The sequence below is a fragment of the Lissotriton vulgaris genome, chromosome 10 (genome assembly GCF_964263255.1).
Source record: "Lissotriton vulgaris chromosome 10, aLisVul1.2, whole genome shotgun sequence".
Classification (NCBI taxonomy): domain Eukaryota; kingdom Metazoa; phylum Chordata; class Amphibia; order Caudata; family Salamandridae; genus Lissotriton; species Lissotriton vulgaris.
The window spans coordinates 183,212,288-183,231,343 of record NC_141698.1 but is presented as its reverse complement, the minus strand read 5'-3'; the positions used below and the strand labels follow the sequence as shown (position 1 = coordinate 183,231,343).

At 44.4% G+C, this 19,056-nt stretch overlaps 1 protein-coding gene across 1 annotated transcript in view; it reads right to left on the bottom strand.

Annotated features, from left to right (window-relative positions):
* Window positions 1-19,056, bottom strand: part of PEMT (phosphatidylethanolamine N-methyltransferase) — a 1,361,155-nt gene that overhangs the window by 906,222 nt on the left and 435,877 nt on the right. The gene's annotated exons all lie outside the window — the stretch shown is intronic.

Here is a 19,056-nt window from a genome sequence, read left to right as displayed (position 1 = left end):
GTGGTGTGACAGGAGAGAATGTAGGGTAGGTAAGTGGGTAATACCATTGCCAGTTTTTTCAGGTAGGCGTAAGGACATGAGTCTGGGTTTTTCTGCTGGCTGAAGAAAGCCAGCAAATATTTAGGTGGAACTGGGGATGTGGGTTTCTTTTGGCTTGGGGTGGTAGGGAGCAGTCTGGCTGCAAAGTTCATGACATTATCAGTGGTAGAAATGGCATACTTAGGAAGACCCCCTCGCAAACTGGTGTAGTGGTCCAGCATACTCAAAATGAGGTCATTAATGAGATTTTTTTTATAGTGTTGGCGAGTATGTTCTATTTTGGCTGGGCTTTTAGGTTGAGCAGCTAATGCCATGCTGCTCAGGCTGTGGTGGATATAACGCAGCTCATGGCACTGGGAAACCAAGGAGCACCCCTAGGTTTCGAGCTTTTTGGGAACTAGAGAGGATGTCCAGAGAAGGATGAGAGGACCTGGGAGGGGGAGGTTGGTAGAGGCAAAGAATTGGATCAATTCTGTTTGTACTGATTGGACAACAAGGAACTGCATTGCCACCCGGTGCGGATGGCAATGCAGTGCCATGCAGAGATGATGGCAGTGCAGTGGTATCCGGTGCTGAAGGCATTGCAGTGCCATGAAGAGATGATAACAGTGCCTGAAGCCAGTGCTATACAGTGCAGTGCCATGCAAAGATGATGCAAGTGCAGTGACGTGTAGAGATGATGACAGTGCAGTGCCATCCAGAGATGATGGCAGTGCAGTACCATGCAGAGAAGATTCAGTCAGGCAGTTACAGATCCGAGGTAATAGATGGCAGGAATTACAGAGGGGACGTAGAAGAAGATGCGGGTGTCATCAGTGTATACGCGATAAGAGACGCCAAAGGAATGGATGATCACGTCATGGGAAGAGCAACCAAGTGAGAGTGAGACTAGTGATGGACCAAACACAGAGCTTTGAGGAATGTCCACAGAATTGTGGGTGGACACAAACAGATTAAAGAAGCCAGAGAAGGAGGTAGGAGCACCGATGAAAAACAGTTTTATGAATACATGTGAAGGCCGGTATATTGAGAAGAAACAAGTTGTCAAGAGCATTGAAAACAAAACATAGGACACGGAAGGGAACTGCAAGTGAGGCCTATTTCAGTGGAAGGGTCATTTAGAAAGCCTGACTGGAGAGTGGCCAATGAAGTTCTTAAAGCAAAGGTAATTGGTTAGCCTGTTGAAAATAAGGCATTGAGGGAATTCTGAGTAGAGCGGCATGGGGATAGATGGCAGGTAGAGGCAGTGCCATCTTAACGCATAGGCACGCTGGGCAGTTGCCCGCGGGTCCCACAAGCATAGGGGCTCCATGCAGACCAGAATTAAACACTTAATTTTCCATTAAATACTTTTATTCCTGTGAGTGGTTGGGTGGGCAGGGCCCAGTGCACTGCTTTGCCCAGGGGGCCTTAGTGCTGCTAGGACTGCCCTAGGTGGAGGCAGGTTAGGAGACCAGCACTCTTTTTTTTTAGAAGAGATAGTGCTGGGGAGATGTAGAGCAATGGGGTTACTCCACGATGAAAAGTCAAAGGGTAAGTAAGGAGAGGAGTGAGAGTAAAAAAATAGAGGGTTTACCATTTTTAGGTTGAGCCTGCAGGCAGCATGCATGTGCTGTCACTTGGCAACAACCTATTATATATATAAAAAAATATAATAATAAACTCTCTAAAAAGGGGCTTTAGGCTTGCCCGTTACTCAGCATTCGTTGGAATCCCTACCGCTCTTCTTTGCTGGCTTCTAATTCGGCAGCACTTGCAAGGCATCACTTACTGTGTTATTTCCTTGTGTTTGTGTGCAGCATGGATGAAGTACAGATTGATTTAACGTAATTAGTTTCCGTCCACTGCACATGTTGTAAATTGAGGTACTATTTTTTATTTATTTATGTTTAAATAGATGCCCTCCACCTGACTGGAAAGTGTTGGGCACTTTTGTATGAGTACCAGTCGCATTACACAAGTTCACATTCATTTTTTTATGCGGAGAAATTGAGTGATTTGCCTAGAATCCCTGGATATTGAGTATACGCTGCTTGTTTTTTTCAGCCAAAGCCCTCCATTGTTGCACTTGTTGCGCCATTTACCTCTTGGGCGCTATGAACGTGCAGGAGCCGTCCTCAGTACCTAAGAACTGGTGCGGAGGACGGCTTCAGCACATCCTGGCACGAGAGGCAGAAAATCCCTCTGGTTCAAGCATCAGAGGGATTTCCTTTTATTCATTTCAGCCTTGAGCGCTCCCCCAGCACCCACAAGCTGTTTTTTTGTGTGTCTGCAATGGCGATTGGCAGGTATGGCGCGCTCACGTCATTACAGAGAAAAGGAAAAGGAAATCTTCACTTTCATTGCATCGTTGTTCTGGAATATATCTCAGCCCCCCAGTACCAATTCATAAGGGAGAGGTATCATTGGAATGGAGAGTATCTCCCCTTTCCAGTGATACCTTTTCCTAGTGGATCCCTGCTTGGGGATTGCCGTAGGAGGGCGTTCCCCAAGCCAGGATCCACCTACTAGAATGCCAGGGTCTTTTTTTTTTTTAGAGGGGTGGAGCAGCACTTCCTCTAAGGCCCAAAAGTCTTTCTGCCCCCCACGGATGCTGATTGGAGGTTGTGGACCTCCAATGTGCCCCCGGGGGGCCAAAACCCCACTAGACACCGGGGATTGTCTTTTTGTGACAAATGGGTAGGGGCGGCACTCCCAGGCATCAGAGCCAGCCCCCCACCCACCAAAAGGTCCCTAGCAGTCTTTCTGCACCCCATTGGGGGAAGATATGAGATGTTTTCCTCCAATCTGCCCTCCAGCGGGAGGGGAGCAGAAATGCCACTAGATTGCCAGGGAGTGGACTTTGAGTGAAGGAGTGGCCCCCTCGCATTGGGGTAGTGCTATAAATAACCCCCAGCAGTCATTCTGCTGCCCGTCATGGGCAGAAAGGAGGTATTTTCCTCCAATTTACCCCTGATGGGGACAAAAGCCCACTAGACCATCGGGGAGGAGATTTTGAGGGAGGGGAGTGACCCCCGCGCAATGGGCTAGTGCTCCCCACCCCAAAGTAACTTTGCTATCTTCCCATGTGCAGAGTGAAGGTTGTTACCTTATGTATCTTTTATGAGATAGAAGCACAGCACAATGCCTAGGTGAGCCACCCCCACCACATTTTATTTTAATTATGAGATTAATTTTCCAATGGTGTTTAGGGGCCTTTCTGTCCACCTGGAGAAAAATGTTGTGTAAACACCCACAATCCACCCCAGGGAGGGGCAGAAAGATGGATGCACCTATTCTGGGGTGGGAGCACAGCTTGATGCCTGGGTGAGCCACCCCCACCACATTTTATTTTAATTATGAGATTAATTTTCCAATGGGGTTTAGGGGCCTTTCTGTCCACCTGGAGAAAAATGTTGTGTAAACACCCACAATCCACCCCAGGGAAGGGCAGAAAGATGGATGCACCTATTCTGGGGTGGGAGCACAGCTTGATGCCTGGGTGAGCCACCCCCACCACATTTTATTTTAATTATGAGATTAATTTTCCAATGGTTTTTAGGGGCCTTTCTGTCCACCTGGAGAAAAATGTTGTGTAAACACCCACAATCCACCCCAGGGAGGGGCAGAAAGATGGATGCACCTATTCTGGGGTGGGAGCACAGCTTGATGCCTGGGTGAGCTGCACTATCCCCATTTTTATTGTCAGGACATCCCCTGGTGTCTAGTTGCCTTTTGGTCCCCTGGGGGCAGCTTGTGGGTAAACACCCTCAATCTACCTCGGGAAGGACCCGAAAGACTGCCCCGGGGAGGAAGCACAGCTTGATGTTTGGGGGAGTTGCCCTGATCAACTTTTTTTATTGTTAGGACATCTAATGGTGTCTAGTCGCCTTTTGGTGCCCTGGGGGGCAGATTATGGGTAAACACCCTCAATCCACCCGGGAAGGAGCAGAAAGACGGATGAACCTCTTCTGGGATGGGTGCACAGCACAATGCCTAGGTGAGCCAAACCACATTTATGATCCCACTGAAACATAAAGAATCACTGTTTATAGCCACACTTTGGCACGGTGAGCAATACATGACATGCCCTTGCATGAAGTATTGCATTTCAAGCACTTCAAAATTCACCAACTACAATCTCACCCATTTAGTCTCCAACTAATGTCTATGAAAAGCAACTTTCCAACTGTTACCCTGACCTGGAATGCTATCAGACCACCAAATGCTTGCTTTCATGCATACCAATGTCCAATGCGGAAAACCTTGATATTCTCATGAAATACATTTATATACAATTAAAGTGCATGTAAAACCTATGCCGTCAGTGAACATCCTAAAAATCTGCATGGCTTCAGTCATGCATACCTGCCAACTTGAAGAACAATCTCACAGTGTGAGAAGGAGGAGGGGCCTTAAAAGGGTCAGGGCCTCATGTCGAGACGTACCTATGAGGCACGTTTGATGTCCTGCGGTGTTATCACACCCCTTAATGAATTTCGGCAGTTCAAAACCTCAAAAAACATGCTGCAAAACCACTATTTACAGTGGTGTTCGACGCGTTTTCCCTGCCACTTAGGGCGACCAACCGTCCGTAAATTTCACGGACAGTCCGTAATTTCGGCCATCTGTCCGTTGTCCGTGAAGACTTCTTTAACGGACGCTATTGGTCCGTAATTTTAACCGGGCACCGGTCACACCTCCCAAAAGCCGCACAGCTTCCACCCACCTCCCTTCTTGACTTAACTTGACGCATTCAGGGCTGTTTGCATCTGAATAGATGAACCCTGCTCTTGAAGCTGCAGCCCCCACCCCTCACACCTCCATCCCTTGATGAGCTGTTAAGCGGTGCTTGAAGGTGGCTGAGAGGCAGGGGGTGCAGCTTCAGGAGCAGGGGGCATCTATTCAGATGCAAACAGCCCTGAATGGTCATGTCTCTGCAATTTGTGTGAGACATTCCCTTTCTGCCCAGGGCCCCAAACATCCTACAAACGGTCTGGATTACACCGAGGCAGCACGTGGTTCTCATCACAGCACAGAGCTTAATTACTGTCACTAAATTGTAAACAAACCTCGATTCTTCAAACATGAAGTCTTTAATGTAATAAAATAAAGAAATGGCACAATCGCACCCACACTGATTAACAAAGTATGGAGGACAATCGGTTAAATCAGTTCTCTTGGAGTATCTCCTTTAAGTACTGTACATCACAGTGGGGGATGGCAAAAGTAACACTTTGGAAAGAGAGACTGACTTCTCATTGTCTTGTCCAGGAGGGGGTGAGGAGCCCTACCCCACCCTGGAAGAGACCAAGATGATAGTAGAATACCGCATGCCCACCCCTGTGCCCACCCTGGTGGATCCTGGTCCCCCTCCTGCCCAAGCTCCCCCCAGTGATGGCTCTTGTTCCTCGCCCCCCCACCTGAGGTGGATCCTGTCTCTACCCTGGGTGGCTTCTGTCCCAGTCCAGGAATGGCTCCTGCAGCTCAAAAAGGCTCAGCTCAAAATTAATATGAAAAGGTGAGCGAGTGAGTAAGTGAAGGGATGGATGGATGGCTGGATTAATTAGTGAAAGGGTGAATGGATGAATACAATATTGAATAGATGGATAATAAAAGAGGATGGGTGGATTGATGAGTGAGTGGTGGAAGGATGGGAGGGAGAAAGGGTAAATAGCTGGATGTATGGGTGGAAGGGAAGCTGGATGGGTAAAAGGGTGAATGGATGAGTGAAGGATGGATGAGTAATAAGGTGGATGAGTGAGTGGGTGGGTGGATGGATGAGTGAAATGATGGATGGATTGATGAATTGATAAGTGCAAGGGTGAATGGATGGACAGATGAGTGAAAGGGTGGATGTAAGGATGGATGAGTGAGTGAAAGGGATGGTAGATGGACTAAAGGATGAATAGATGAGTGAAGGAGTGAAAGGATAAATTGATGAGTGATAGGGTCAATGGATGGATTAATGAGTGGATGAGTATATGGATGGGTGGAAGGATGGATGGAAGGAAGGATTGCTAAGTGAAAGGGACGATGGAGAGAGAAAGGGAGGAGGATGAATGACCGAAAGGGTGAATGGGTGGATGGATGAGTAATTGAAAGGATGGCTGGATGAGTGAAAGGGTAAATGGCTGGATGGATGCGTGAATGGATGGGTAGAAGAGTGGATGGATGAGTGTACAGATGGCTAGGGTGAAAAGGTGGATGGATGGATAAAGGATCGATGAAGGGATGGATGAGTGAAAGGATAGATGGAAGGATACATGATGGATAGGTTTGCAAATGGTTGAATATGTTTAGATATGGCTGGGCTTACTTATATACTATTGCGCGACCTCTGATGTGTCTGTAAAACTTATCCAATTGTCCTGAAGTTTTGTCCTGAATTTTGACCTCATGTCCTGAATTTGTGTCCTGAATTTTGACCCTTTGTCCTGAATTTTTACACTCACCGTCCTGAATTTGCACCAATGCCAGTTGGTCACCCTACTGCCACTGTGTGATCTCGGCTCCTCACTGGGAGACCGTGTGATGGGACGCGATATCTTGTGTCACACGATGACACCGGGTGAGTTGGCAGTAGGGATGTTTTCATGCTCAGTTATCAATAAGGAGTACTGCGCTCAGTTACACTCTTTTGGTGGCGATTTCCAGTACAGAAAAAAAATATTAAAAAATGAAATGGCTAATTACAAACAGGGGAAAAACGATCTCCCAACCCACAAAACGACACTCAGATTTTCAAAATAATAGTTCTGTTCATATGCCAATTTACACTGTGGTCCGAACTTGCTTGGTCTCCAAAACTGAGTTGTCTATCTAGCGTAGAGTGCAGGACACGGCATCATATAACAGTTACAGGGTATGAATCATGATATACACTGCAGGCCTGTTTCCAGCCTGTTGGGAGGGTGTTTATGCATCGAGCTTTCCTTTGATGCTTAGGAATGCACACAATGCAAGATGTGCTTCCTGTGTAGTCGGCTTGTCTTAACCATTGTGGGAAATTGCCTTCCGACAGTTACATTAGAAGGTAATTGCGTTAGTACTTTATTCTCCGGCACTTCCCTACCTTTCAGGAATTACGTAGTAGGCAGAGACAAAAGACTGATCTTAAATGCTGGCGTCTGGATGACGTAAATTCGACGTCCCGCGAGGAAAATGAAAAAAAAAAACTAAAGGTTTATTTGGAAGTATAAACTGAAAGTGTGGCCAGGGAGGAGTAAACTGAATTCCAGGACAGACATAATCAACGTGGAGCAACGAGTGGAAGACAAGGTTTTCAAGGCTACATCGTAGGAAAGCTGCAAATCAAGTTCAGAAATGCACACAAATAAAGCCTGCAAGTCTCGACATTTTGCACTCCAAAAGATATTGATTTACAAGGAAATTAGACTAGAATCGAATAAAGATTATGAACTGAACTGACCAGAATATCCTTTTGAGCAAATCTGTTCTTGGGAGTAGGTTTGGAGTCGTTCTAAGGTGTTTGCACTTGTAAAAGCGGGTAAAAGCACAAAGACCTCTCAAGTCTGTGAACATAAAAGCATATTCTGCAGGTCGTATCCCACACAAAATGCTATTGTGAGGTACTCCTGTCAAAGATGCCAGTTCATGGAAGGGCAGATTGGCTAACCAAAACAGCCCTGGCAAAAAAGCTCAAACCAGCCCGCTCCCTTTGTCTCCTCATGCAGTTTCTCTCTTTCCAACCATCTATTTTCTTTCTCTCCTCTCTCACTTCTCCCTCTTGGATCGTCACTATTTCTCTCTCTCCATTGAAGCCTTCCAGTGCATGCTGCAATTCAGGAAGCTAGGCAGTGCTTTAATTGACAAAAGAAAAGTGCAGGTACTCACCCAATTGAGTGGGCTGGTGATAGGGGCATGGTTTGCAGTTGGGTTAGGGGCAGGGCATGGAGAAGGGCGAGGATAGCAGTTTTGGATGGGATCCGATTATCAAGGAGTGCATCAGTCTTAGACTGGAAAGGGCCCATATTGATAGTTTGAGTCCTATCTTTCAAAAAGTCAGTAAGCCAATGTAAGTCAGTGCCGTCTATACTTATCTCCCGAAGATGCTGAACAAGAATAGGGTGTGACACAGTGTCAAATACCTCCGACAAGTCGAGAAGAACCAGCGTGGCTGGCTTGCCAGTGTCCAAAGAGAAAGTGAGGGAGTCTGTTACTGCTACAAGGGTGGTTTCTGTGCTGTGTAGAGGACAAAAGCCCGACTAAGAGGCATCCAACAAGGAGTGAGCTTCCAGGTAAGATGACAGCTGTTTATTTACTTGAGATTCCAGCAATTTGCCAATTAAAGGGAGAAGAGATATAGGACGGTAATTGATGGGGTCCTTGGGATCAAGGAGTGTTTTTTTAGAATAGGTGTGATTTAAGCCGCTTTCCATTCCCGGGGACGGTGGCTGAAGACAATGATAGATTACATAAAGATGCGACTGATGGAACGAGTGAAGAAGCTAAGGAGCTGTAATATGAGGGGGACACATATCAGCCGGGGAGCCAGATTTGATTTGAACTATGAGGTCTGACAATTGGGTATATGTAATGGGTTCAAATTTCTCCAGTGAAGCTTGAATTTTACTGCAGCGAAGTTAATTGGGCAGATGGAAGAGGAGGTTAATGAGTTGTTCTGAAAGATGCTGTAGATGTTATTTATTTTATTCACAAAATGGGAGGCTAGAGTGTCGCGGAGAGTCTGGGAGGCCACTGTGGCTTCAATGCATGTGTTAGGGTTGGTGTGCTCTTTGGTAGAATTTTCTGCTTGTACAATTCTATTGATGATGTATGCTCTAGGTGCCCCTTTAATCATAGTATGGTATGCGCCTAAAGTTAGTTTATTATGATGTTTATCAAGAGCATCTTTTGGTGAGCCTCCATTTACGTTCCAGTCTCTCACAGTTAGTTTTAGCGGTTTTCAGGTCTGTCGTATACCAAGGGACCTTAGGTCGGGTTGGTTTACTGGGGTACGAACAATAGGGGCAACTATATCAAGTGCATCTGCACGGGAGTCTGAGATAGTGGTGGCCCAAGCTGAGTTGATGTCTGTAGTATTATCCATTTCAGAGGCCCGGAAAGAAGACTGAAAGTTTTCTGTAGTCACCTGCTTCCAATGTCTTGCTCTCCCACATCTCCCCGAAGTGACTTCGCATATAGAATTCAGCATAGGTGACATATGCTCACCATAAACTAACATGACGCATGAGAATAGGCTGCCTGTCGAATGAGGTTGAAGACAGTACACCCCGCATCACACGTACAGTGTAACAGCGTAGGGTGTGATTGGTCCTTCTGCTGTTAGTGTGATGCACAGCCTACAATGCATTAATCAGTGAACCAGCCTGTCACTATGAACACGAGCTTCTGATGCATATATTTCAGCCATGCCTCAGTCGGGGCCCCTAACACTGGGATTCAGCTGTCGGTGAGAAGCACAGACAGGCTTTGCCCCAACAGCCCGTTCATTATACTCCCCTCCCTCAATCCCTGTTCGTGGCCCAGTTTCAACTTCATGGGTACCAGTAATCTCCTTTTGCAAGAAAAAGTGCAGGTACTGAAAAGGAGGAAACTGAGAAGTGCCTGTGCTTAGTACAGGCCCATTTAAAGCACTGGAGCTAGGCAAAGTGACAGAGGCACCAGGAGGGGCCCAGTCTTTCAAAACCGGCATTCAGTGGCTTCAGCCCACTGGGTAGATTCCTGGAAAATAAAAGGCCTGTCTGGCCCTGGTTCAGACTCGAAATAGGGATGAAAAAACCCGTTTATGGTGGTGTGAAGGAAGGCATTTCTCGAAATTCCCAGTGCAGAAACAAATAAAAAAACTAAAAAAATGCATTTATTTTTAATTTCCACATGCAATATATTTTTGGATGTCTCGATAGTTATGCTTGTAAATACTCCTGGGAATCTGGGACTATCGCAGATTTGCAGTCTAATTCTAGGAATTGTATGAAAATTTCTAAAAGTCACACATTTGCCTCCAAACATAGGCTTACACTTACAAGGGAAAATTCTAGCCTATTTACAGGCTATTGTGGATTGGGTCATTTTACAATTACCTGCTCCTCGACCTCCTATCCAGAGACACCCTAGACCACGAAATGACACTGCAGATGAATGAACACTTACAAGAATACAGGCAGATGCTTGTAAGACCAGCTTTCAAGCTCTCCATGTATTAGGCTGGGCTCTTAACAAGCTGAAGCTGCTAAATTTCATCCAGTAATTCCATTAGGACGTTTTTTAAGGGTAGGGGAGATTGCGGGGGTGGGACAGTTTTGAGCATGTTCGGGCACATGAAGGGTGTAGGCTTAATTTTATTATCAGTGGATGGTGGCTGAGAGAACAAGCATTTGCAATGCAATAGGTCTCGCATTAGGAAAGTTTGAGCTATTGGTATTGTAAATGACACATTTTTTATTTATGTGTTGGTTTTGAAAATAGCGAAATTAATAGCTTTGTCATTTACAATGCCAATAGTTATAACTTTCGCAAATGTGACACCTATAGCATTTGTAATGCAATATGTGTTGTATTTACATGACTTACATGTATTGTTAATACACATAACAATGGCTTTAAATTTTTTTTATAATTAATACTTAGAAAAAAGTTATTGTAATTTATAATGGCACTAGCGTACATTTTTGTAATGAACTTTTGTGAAGATTATGTTCAGTGTATTTTATTGAGACGAAAATCCAAGAACAGAAGTGAAATATTAACATCTTTTTGTGGGCTTGAAAAAAGTACAGACGGACAGGAGGACGGTGTTGCAGCTGCTGAGATGGGGCTCGGAGGCATAGAGTGTGGCGTAACAGGACAGTGGGGGGATGGTTGGGTTTGGGGGGGGGGATGTGAGCCTTAGGTTCGGAGCTGCCGTCTTTGAAGGGGGTGGGGTTGGGTTTGGGTCTAGGCATGGTTTATCGTCCTGGGGCTCATGTGGAAGGGTGCAAGGGGGGGACACCGTGCTTAGGCAGCCTGGGGAGGAGGCAGCGAGGAGTTTTTATTGCTGAGTTAGGGGGAGCTCTGCATTTCTGCTGCTTTGGCCCCTGGAGGTTCGTGGTTAGGATGGAGGAGACTGATTGGGGGTTGGGACGGAGGCGCACCTGGGTGTGCAATGGGGCGTGCTTTAAAGTGAAAAACGTGAACAGGGATTGTGTAGCTCTCCTCATACCGCACCAAATAATTTAACATTTGTAACGTTTTATTATTAAAATACCTTTTCCCTTGATAATACCAAAGAGACACAGCAGGAAGTCATGGACTCATGCGTGGCGTGCACAATCCCGGGCGGAAGTCAGGCAGGCCGGGGGCGGGACGTCAAGACACACCGGAAGCCCAGGCGGGAGCCTACCCAGCACTGGGACGTGTGGGCAGGTGGAGAAGGGCGGCTGGCGCTAGCGGGGCTCCCCATGAGGTGAGAGAGCCCCGCACCGAAGGAAGAGACCGCCGCCGCCTGCAACGAGCCCTCGCATGGAGAGCTGGAGACGAGTACCGGTGAGTGGGGGCCTTTGCTGAGCTGCGAGGGCGGGGGGCATGTGTGTGTGCGCGTGCGGCGGCGGGGGGCTCTGCATGTGTGTGAGCGTGCGTGTGTGTATGTGTCTTGGAGTCTGTGTGTATGCATGTGTGTATGCATGTGTGTGTGTGTGTTTAAAAGAGGCCGATGACTGTGGGGGGGGAGGGGGTGTGTGTGAGCGAGCGAGTGTCTGTCTGTGTGTGTATGTGCACGCATGTTGCTGAGAATGTGGACGGAGCCGACGTGCGCGTTCACGCAGGCAAATCCAGCAGCAGAAGCGCGTGCCACCCTCCTGTCCCTAATTCCCCCGAGACGGACGGCTATACGTCTCTAGCTGGACGCATCCTTCGGATGCTACTCCAGCGAGACCTAAAAAGAAGGGGTGGGCAGCCGCTAGGTTGAATGTGTCCCCTTGTTTTAAACTAAAAGTAGTTTGTAATCATTTGAAACAAACATGGGCAAAGCCAATGTTCCCCGTTTTTCTGACCTATTGGCTTTTTCAATGTTTTTTTAGCCAGGCTGCGCAGCATCCGTGATGCTGTGCAATGTGGCACAAGTTAAAAATAAGGCCGTTGATACAGCTTAACACAAGAGACACAATAATACATGGTGTGAGAGAGAGATTGAAGCAGGGAGAGAAAAAGAGAGGAAGTGGGAGAGATGGAAAGAGAGTGGTGAGATTGAGACACACAGGAAACTAGAAGAAAACAAGTGACTGGGAAAGAAAGAGTGGCGAGAGAGAGAGAGAGAGAGATGCAGAGAGTGGTTTGGAGAAAGAAAGCAAGAGAGTGAGCTAGATGGAGAGAGTGCAAGGGGGTGAAAGGGAAAGATAAAGAGGGAGTGAGAGGAAAAAGAGAGGATAAGCAAGGGAAGATAGAAATATAGAAATAGAAAGGGCCCACGTTTCTTACTACATATAGTACTGCACTCAGCAAAGTTCAATCTATTTAACACAATAGAAACTTAAAAGGGTGTGTGTGTATATAGTTATATATTCGTAATTAAGGATTCAAGTTTTCCATTTTTACTGATTTTTACAGATAATGACAGAAAACAATCTATTTTCCTATCTATGTTTATTTTTAAATATGGAAAAATACAGAAAAAAAGATTTTCTTTTGGCTGATTTTCACTACTGTCAATCATGCGTGCTAAATTACTAGCTGTGCAGATTAACAGGTAGGTGTGTTATTAGAAAGAAAAAAGATTTCCTAAGGAAGCTTAAATAACTGCTACACTAAAACTGTTCTTCAATGCAAATTATTTCAGATGAATGTATTGCACTGTAACTGCCTAAAATTAATTGACATTCAAAGATGAGTAACAACCTGTTGGTTAAATAAATATGGAAATATACCCATTGCACCTTCATTGTTTACAGTAAGCACAAAATAAATATAGATAAATAGAAATAAATTAAGCAAAAAATAAACATGGATAAATACAGACAGAAATGTCAAAAAAATAAATACCACAAATCTGGGAGCCCTATTTGTAATACAGAAACAGAAAGTGTAAATACGTTGACACACGCCTAAATGTGATTCCCAAACAGACTTAGGGCCTGATTTAAAGTTTGGTGGAAGAATTACTCCGTCTTAAACGTAACATATATTGCATCAGCCGTATTACAAGAGCCATTGGATATAATGCACTTGTAATATGGTGGTAGGGATATCTGTCAAGTTTCTGACAGAGTAACCCATTTGTCGAACTGTAAATCAGGCCCTTTGTGCCGATTACCGTTTCCTTTCAGCTTGACTGGGACCCTTTAACCCCTTTAGTGCTGCCGTCAGCCAACGGTCGTCGCGAGCACTACTTTGCCAGTGCTGCGCACGTCCGTTGGCCGACGCAGCCGCACCCGTTTCTTCGAACGTTCAGCACTGGTGCAGAACGTTCGAAGCAACAAACGGTTAATTGAACAATACGGATGGGCTAACATCTGTACTGTTCTTCCTGGGTCACTTGTTAGACGTAAAATGATACAGTTTCGCTTCACTGTGCACTTTTTCATGTTGAGTTCACACCATGTCCAACAAGAACTGGCAAAGCTAATAGCTCTCTCCAACGTGAGAGCTATTTTCTTTGTCAATGTTTTTTTTAGCCATGTATGTTTTTGTTGCTGAGTTAATTGGGGTGTGATGTGAAGAGCCCTTCCCTTGATTGTTGGTGATATTGCTCCTCTGTGGGTTTGTGGTGGGAGAAGGGCAGACAGTGGCTTTCTACACAGGACAGCCTTGCTGTCAACGTGTAAGTGAAAGTACAAACCGCTCGGGCGCCACTGAAGAAAGGGCATGATGAAAAAGTAATCGTTGCTAGTATCACAGATGGAAAATAAGCACTTTATAAACATTAGTAAATCCTTGCTCAATTAAAGTGTCCCCGTTTAGCCGAAAAGAAACAGTAGCCAGTACAAAGTTGTAGAAAGTACAATCCAATCATATCTTCAAAGTATGAGTCCAAGAATAGTTGTTGTTGGAAACAGGATTTATTCCACAAGTAGGACCCACGACATCAGACATGAACAGTAGGGCAGTAACGGAATAATAAAGGCAGTGACTGAAAGATGCACATTAACAATTCCAGAATATAGAATTAACAGAAACAAACCTTCCATAAAGAAATACACTCTCTACACACCCCCCTCCTTATAATAAACCCAAAATAAAAAAAAACAAATAAAAAAAAAACACATTCAATAATAATAGGACCCACGACATGAGACATGAACAGTAGGGCAGTAACGGAATAATAAAGGCAGTGACTGAAAGATGCACATTAACAATTCCAGAATATAGAATTAACAGAAACAAACCTTCCATAAAGAAATACACTCTCTACAAAAGTCTATTTGGAAACCATTGTTTAGGCGTACATCGATGTAGTTACACTATCTGTTTCTGTATTAGGAATGTGTTAAAACAAAGTATGCCAGGTAGAGAGGCCTTGTAGAAAAAGGTTATGGATTTATTCTTCAAGTTACAGCTTCAGTTACATGTTACAGGAAGATGGTAAGTTCCATGTAATGCCCCACCAGAAGCAGCCTCCTTGCTGCTCTGCCCACACACTCCAACTGACTCACCCTCTTCAGGCATAAACACGCCAGCATTCTAATGACCTCACCACTGGCTGAGCAGCAAGGCAGAGAACAACAATGGGTAGGATGCATTATATAGCAAGTGGATTACAACAGAATGTATAACTATATATCAAGCTTCTAATTTTCATCATGTTAAATATAACTTTGTTGAGTGCAGTGCTATGTTGAGTACAGTGCTATACATAATAAGAAACACGTCTTCTTTTCTCTTTCTATATTCTATCCTGCTTCGCTCTCTAAAAAAAAGAATACAAAAATCACTATGACGCGGTAAGCATAGGCTGTGTCATTGAGCTTTTTTTATGCTAGTGGGGTGAACCACAGTGCATAATGGCATGAGGGAAGGAGTGTGGGGGGACATGGATAACAAAGGGAATTGGTGAAAAAAGTGCTAAGATGTGGCCGCCCTTGCCAAGTCATAACACTTTTTTTATGGCAGGTAGGGGGCAACACAGACACAGAGGGAGCGGCAACACAGATAATGAAAGGAGGAAGGCAGGTGGAGGGAAAGAAAGAGCTATGACATGGACGGCACGCCAACACTGACAACAAGAGAGCAGAGCAACACGGACAAAGGGAGGGATGGTGCCAGAAAGCATTCCAACATGGAAAACGAAAGAGAAGGTGAGAGGGAGCAAGCCAACACGGACAACTGAGAGCAAGCCCAACACGGATAACAGAAGGGAGGGTGCCAAGCAACACATATATCTGGGGAGAGGGCGGGGCAGACGGACACAGGAGAAACATGAATGAAGGAGAATTACAGGACGGTTCCAGCTGAAAAAGAGTGCTCTGTAGAGTGCTTAAATTCAAAGACTGTTTTAGTAGTGTATGCAATATGCATTACAGACAAGGAAGAACCAAGGAGTCAATTGATTTTCAACAAAAGCTCTAGCATTCACTGCTTGTAGTTCTACCGCCAGATGAGCCCCGATTGCCTTCTGCCGCCCTGCTTTAGTCAGGCTAAGCAAGTCCCGCCCGTTGATCGAATATAACTCTCCGATCAGCCCTCGACCCATGAGCGACCGCCCGGACTTCATATACCCATACTCAATCACTTGGGTATAATTCACTGTTCCCATCGACAACCCTGTCCTGATGACAATCCCGATTTAAAGGGGATCGAAACGCCGTCGACTGTACAGCTTGAATGATACGACGCATATCACGTTTTGCGCTTCTATTTAAATAATTGTATTTTGAGTGATTACAATTTGTTTTGAGAAGCCATTATTTGATGTAAATATCTTGTTTCATGCGTCGACCACGCTTCTGTTTTTTAGCACTTGCACATTCACCATCACTAAACTGTATATAGCACCTTGCACCAAGTGTCACTGGGTTGTCACATGATCCACTCTGTACAGTGCTGTTCTAACTGTATTGTCATGTGAGATTTCCCTTTTGCTTCTTGGTAAATAATACCACTTTTGTTGAAAATCAATTGACTCCTTGGTTCTTCCTTGTCTGTAATGCATATTGCATACACTACTAAAACTGTCTTCGAATAATACCTGTTGGGAATTGTTTTTGCTTACACGATATCTCCCATCCCAACGAGGTTTATGGGTTTTCTCCTGTTGTTCTTACACATAAATTCAAAGAAGCACATGAGGGAGACGGCCTGCAAACACATGCACTCTAATGGAGTGCGTCACCAAAATGAAAAAAAGTAGCTCCCAAATCGCATGCAGTGTAAGGACAAAAGTACTTAAGGCGTGCTCCAAGGGAGGACCAAACACAGTAAAAGGAGGTGAGGGCCACACAAACGCACATATACGAAAAGCAAGCAAGGGTGACACTGTAGTCAACCAATGGTAAGCAACTGGCGGGCTCCAAGCAATAAGATAACAAAATGTCCTGCAAGCGACAACATGTGCGCCGTCTCATGCGTGACCTTAAAATGCAGAGCCACCAAACTTTGCACACTCATGGGTAAAAACCTTAGGAACAGAAGAACAAATGTTTTAATGAACACATGAGAGAGGCATAACAAGTTAAAACAAATAATGGTACAGCCAATAGGTGTCGCCTTTTGGACCTATTCAATGTGCCAAAGCCAGGTCAGGGTCAAGGGCAACAGTGGAACATAATTCATTAATGTACAAATAAGATGCACATAGCATAGAGAAAGGAAAGCTAGGTTTGGAGGCGAGGTATTGCCTCTGTATTGAGACCAAGCAGAGAAAATTGAAGACTGAACAAACTGTTTTATGATATCAACTTCTGTGTTTATATGTTTCAATGATCGATTTCTCTTTTTCCACTTAATATTCTTCAGGAGTTGATTATTATGACGAGCATTTATCTTTTCCATTTGAACACAGATTGCTCTTTACAGTGCTTTATTAATAAAATAAGAGGTACCAGTGCTCAAGTGCTGCTCAGAAACCAGCAACTGGCGCTATAAAAAGTAAGAACGTGAATAGCAAGAATGTACAGTCCTGAATCCACCTCAGGCCTCTTTAATTCACTGCAAGTCATTCCCTGCCACATTATCTCACTCTTAAATGTGTCTGCTTTCTCCCTTGTTGTCAGATTTTCTGTGTTTCTTTTCCTCCACCTTTTTGCTTTGTTTGTTTTGCCCTCTTTTGGCCTCTAGAAAACGCTGATGTGGCCAAATAAGTCCCAGTCCCCAAAAATAAGTGTTGGTGCACTCCCACTGGCAGCCACCGCCTCAAATTAAGCACTGATTCTTATTCCCCACAATGTTACAAGCCCATTCAGTATTTAATGAGGCTGTAAATGGCATGCCATTGTTTGAAGTAAGTGTGAGTAGTTCTCTCCTGTCTCCAATTTGCTTTCCGGTGATAAAAGGTTGCAGGCATTTATTGATCTTCATTTTTGCTTATCATGGAGAATGCATAATACCCTGTGATATTTTGGGTATGAGCAAATAAACGTAATTGATATTTCAACCTGAAGTTCCCCCTCTCCCTTGCCCTTTATCCTTCTCTCTTCTTTATACATCCTCACACATTTCACACTCTCGTACTCTCCATATAATCTATATCACCTATTATCATAAGGGGTTTCAAGACAGTCCCCAAATATTAGATGCATGTCCCCTTCCTGACTCACGCTTACATCATCTCATTGAGTATGTTTGGACTTTTGAAAAGAGAAGGGCGTCAGCTGTGCCAAATAGTTGTAATTTTGCTGGATATTGTGTGCCTGCAAGAAAGTCCATATTTTATTATGCTTCTCCCATCTTTTTGCTCTGGAGAAATAGATTTCCGACCTCTGCAATGGCTGCAGCTTAAGGATCAGACCTAGCAATATATTCTTTGGTTATATGAGTATACGTTTTATTCTTTGAATTGCCATAACTCTCACTCTGGTAAAGCAGCTGCCTCTTCCAAGGTTACTTGAGCTACTGCCAAGGGTACGCACTTATATAAAGCGATTTTGAAGGACAAATTCACATGACCACCTTATGTCATTTGGGATGTCATTGATGATGTCATTTAACATGTCATGAGTGATGTAATTTGTGAGGTCGTAAGCAGCGCATGACACGGTAGCAAGTTATAGTTAGTTTACTAAACTGTAACTGACGAATTTCACTGTTTTTTATTTTTTAAACGTTAGTTCTTATTTCAACACCTAAATATAAGTTTTTTTTAAACGTAGGGTATGATCCTATTAACAAACCTAACTGAAACATCACTTTTAACCTTTGTTTTTATTCGGTACATTTCTGAGGCTTTTTTCATCATTTTCAAAGTTTAAGTATATTCGCCAAGCCCCTTGAGCAACCTGCAGCCAACTGTCAATTATCATTGTCCATAAAGCAATATAATTTGAATAAATGTGTGCAGGAGTCTTTCTCCTACTTTCAACATGCTGCAAGCATAGCCCTATACCACCCACAGGAATACTCACACTCAGAAGCCTCTGAACAAAAGCCCAAACTCTAGCACGGTGTAAATCATTATGAAAACTTTTCAGGGGTCTTCAATTTAACGGCTTACGGAGGCTTTCAACAAACTTTGAAGGGGACTTCCGCTTCATTCGTGGAAGCCCCACCAACATATACTTTTTTAAAAATTATATTTTTTTCGCCCAGGATAACTCTGTGCGTCTCATTTTTGGGACTTTGTGGGAGTTGAGTCTCAGCAAGTTTCAAGATTCTCACTCCAAGAGCCTAACAGTTTGACTTCCTTTAGTACTTTATAGAGTTCAAGATTGTTTTTTATCCACTTTGCTCTTATGTGAACAGGAGAAACAACCACTGGCAACGGCAATAGGTCTAGCTTTTAAATGAAGTGTCTCCTCAGTAAATGATGGGTTTAGGCATTCAATAAGTTATCATACATGCACTCTGTAATTCATCTTAGCACTGATGCATCCATTCATCCACCCACTGGCTCATTGTGGTAATCATCCACTTAAAGAACCACAATAAACA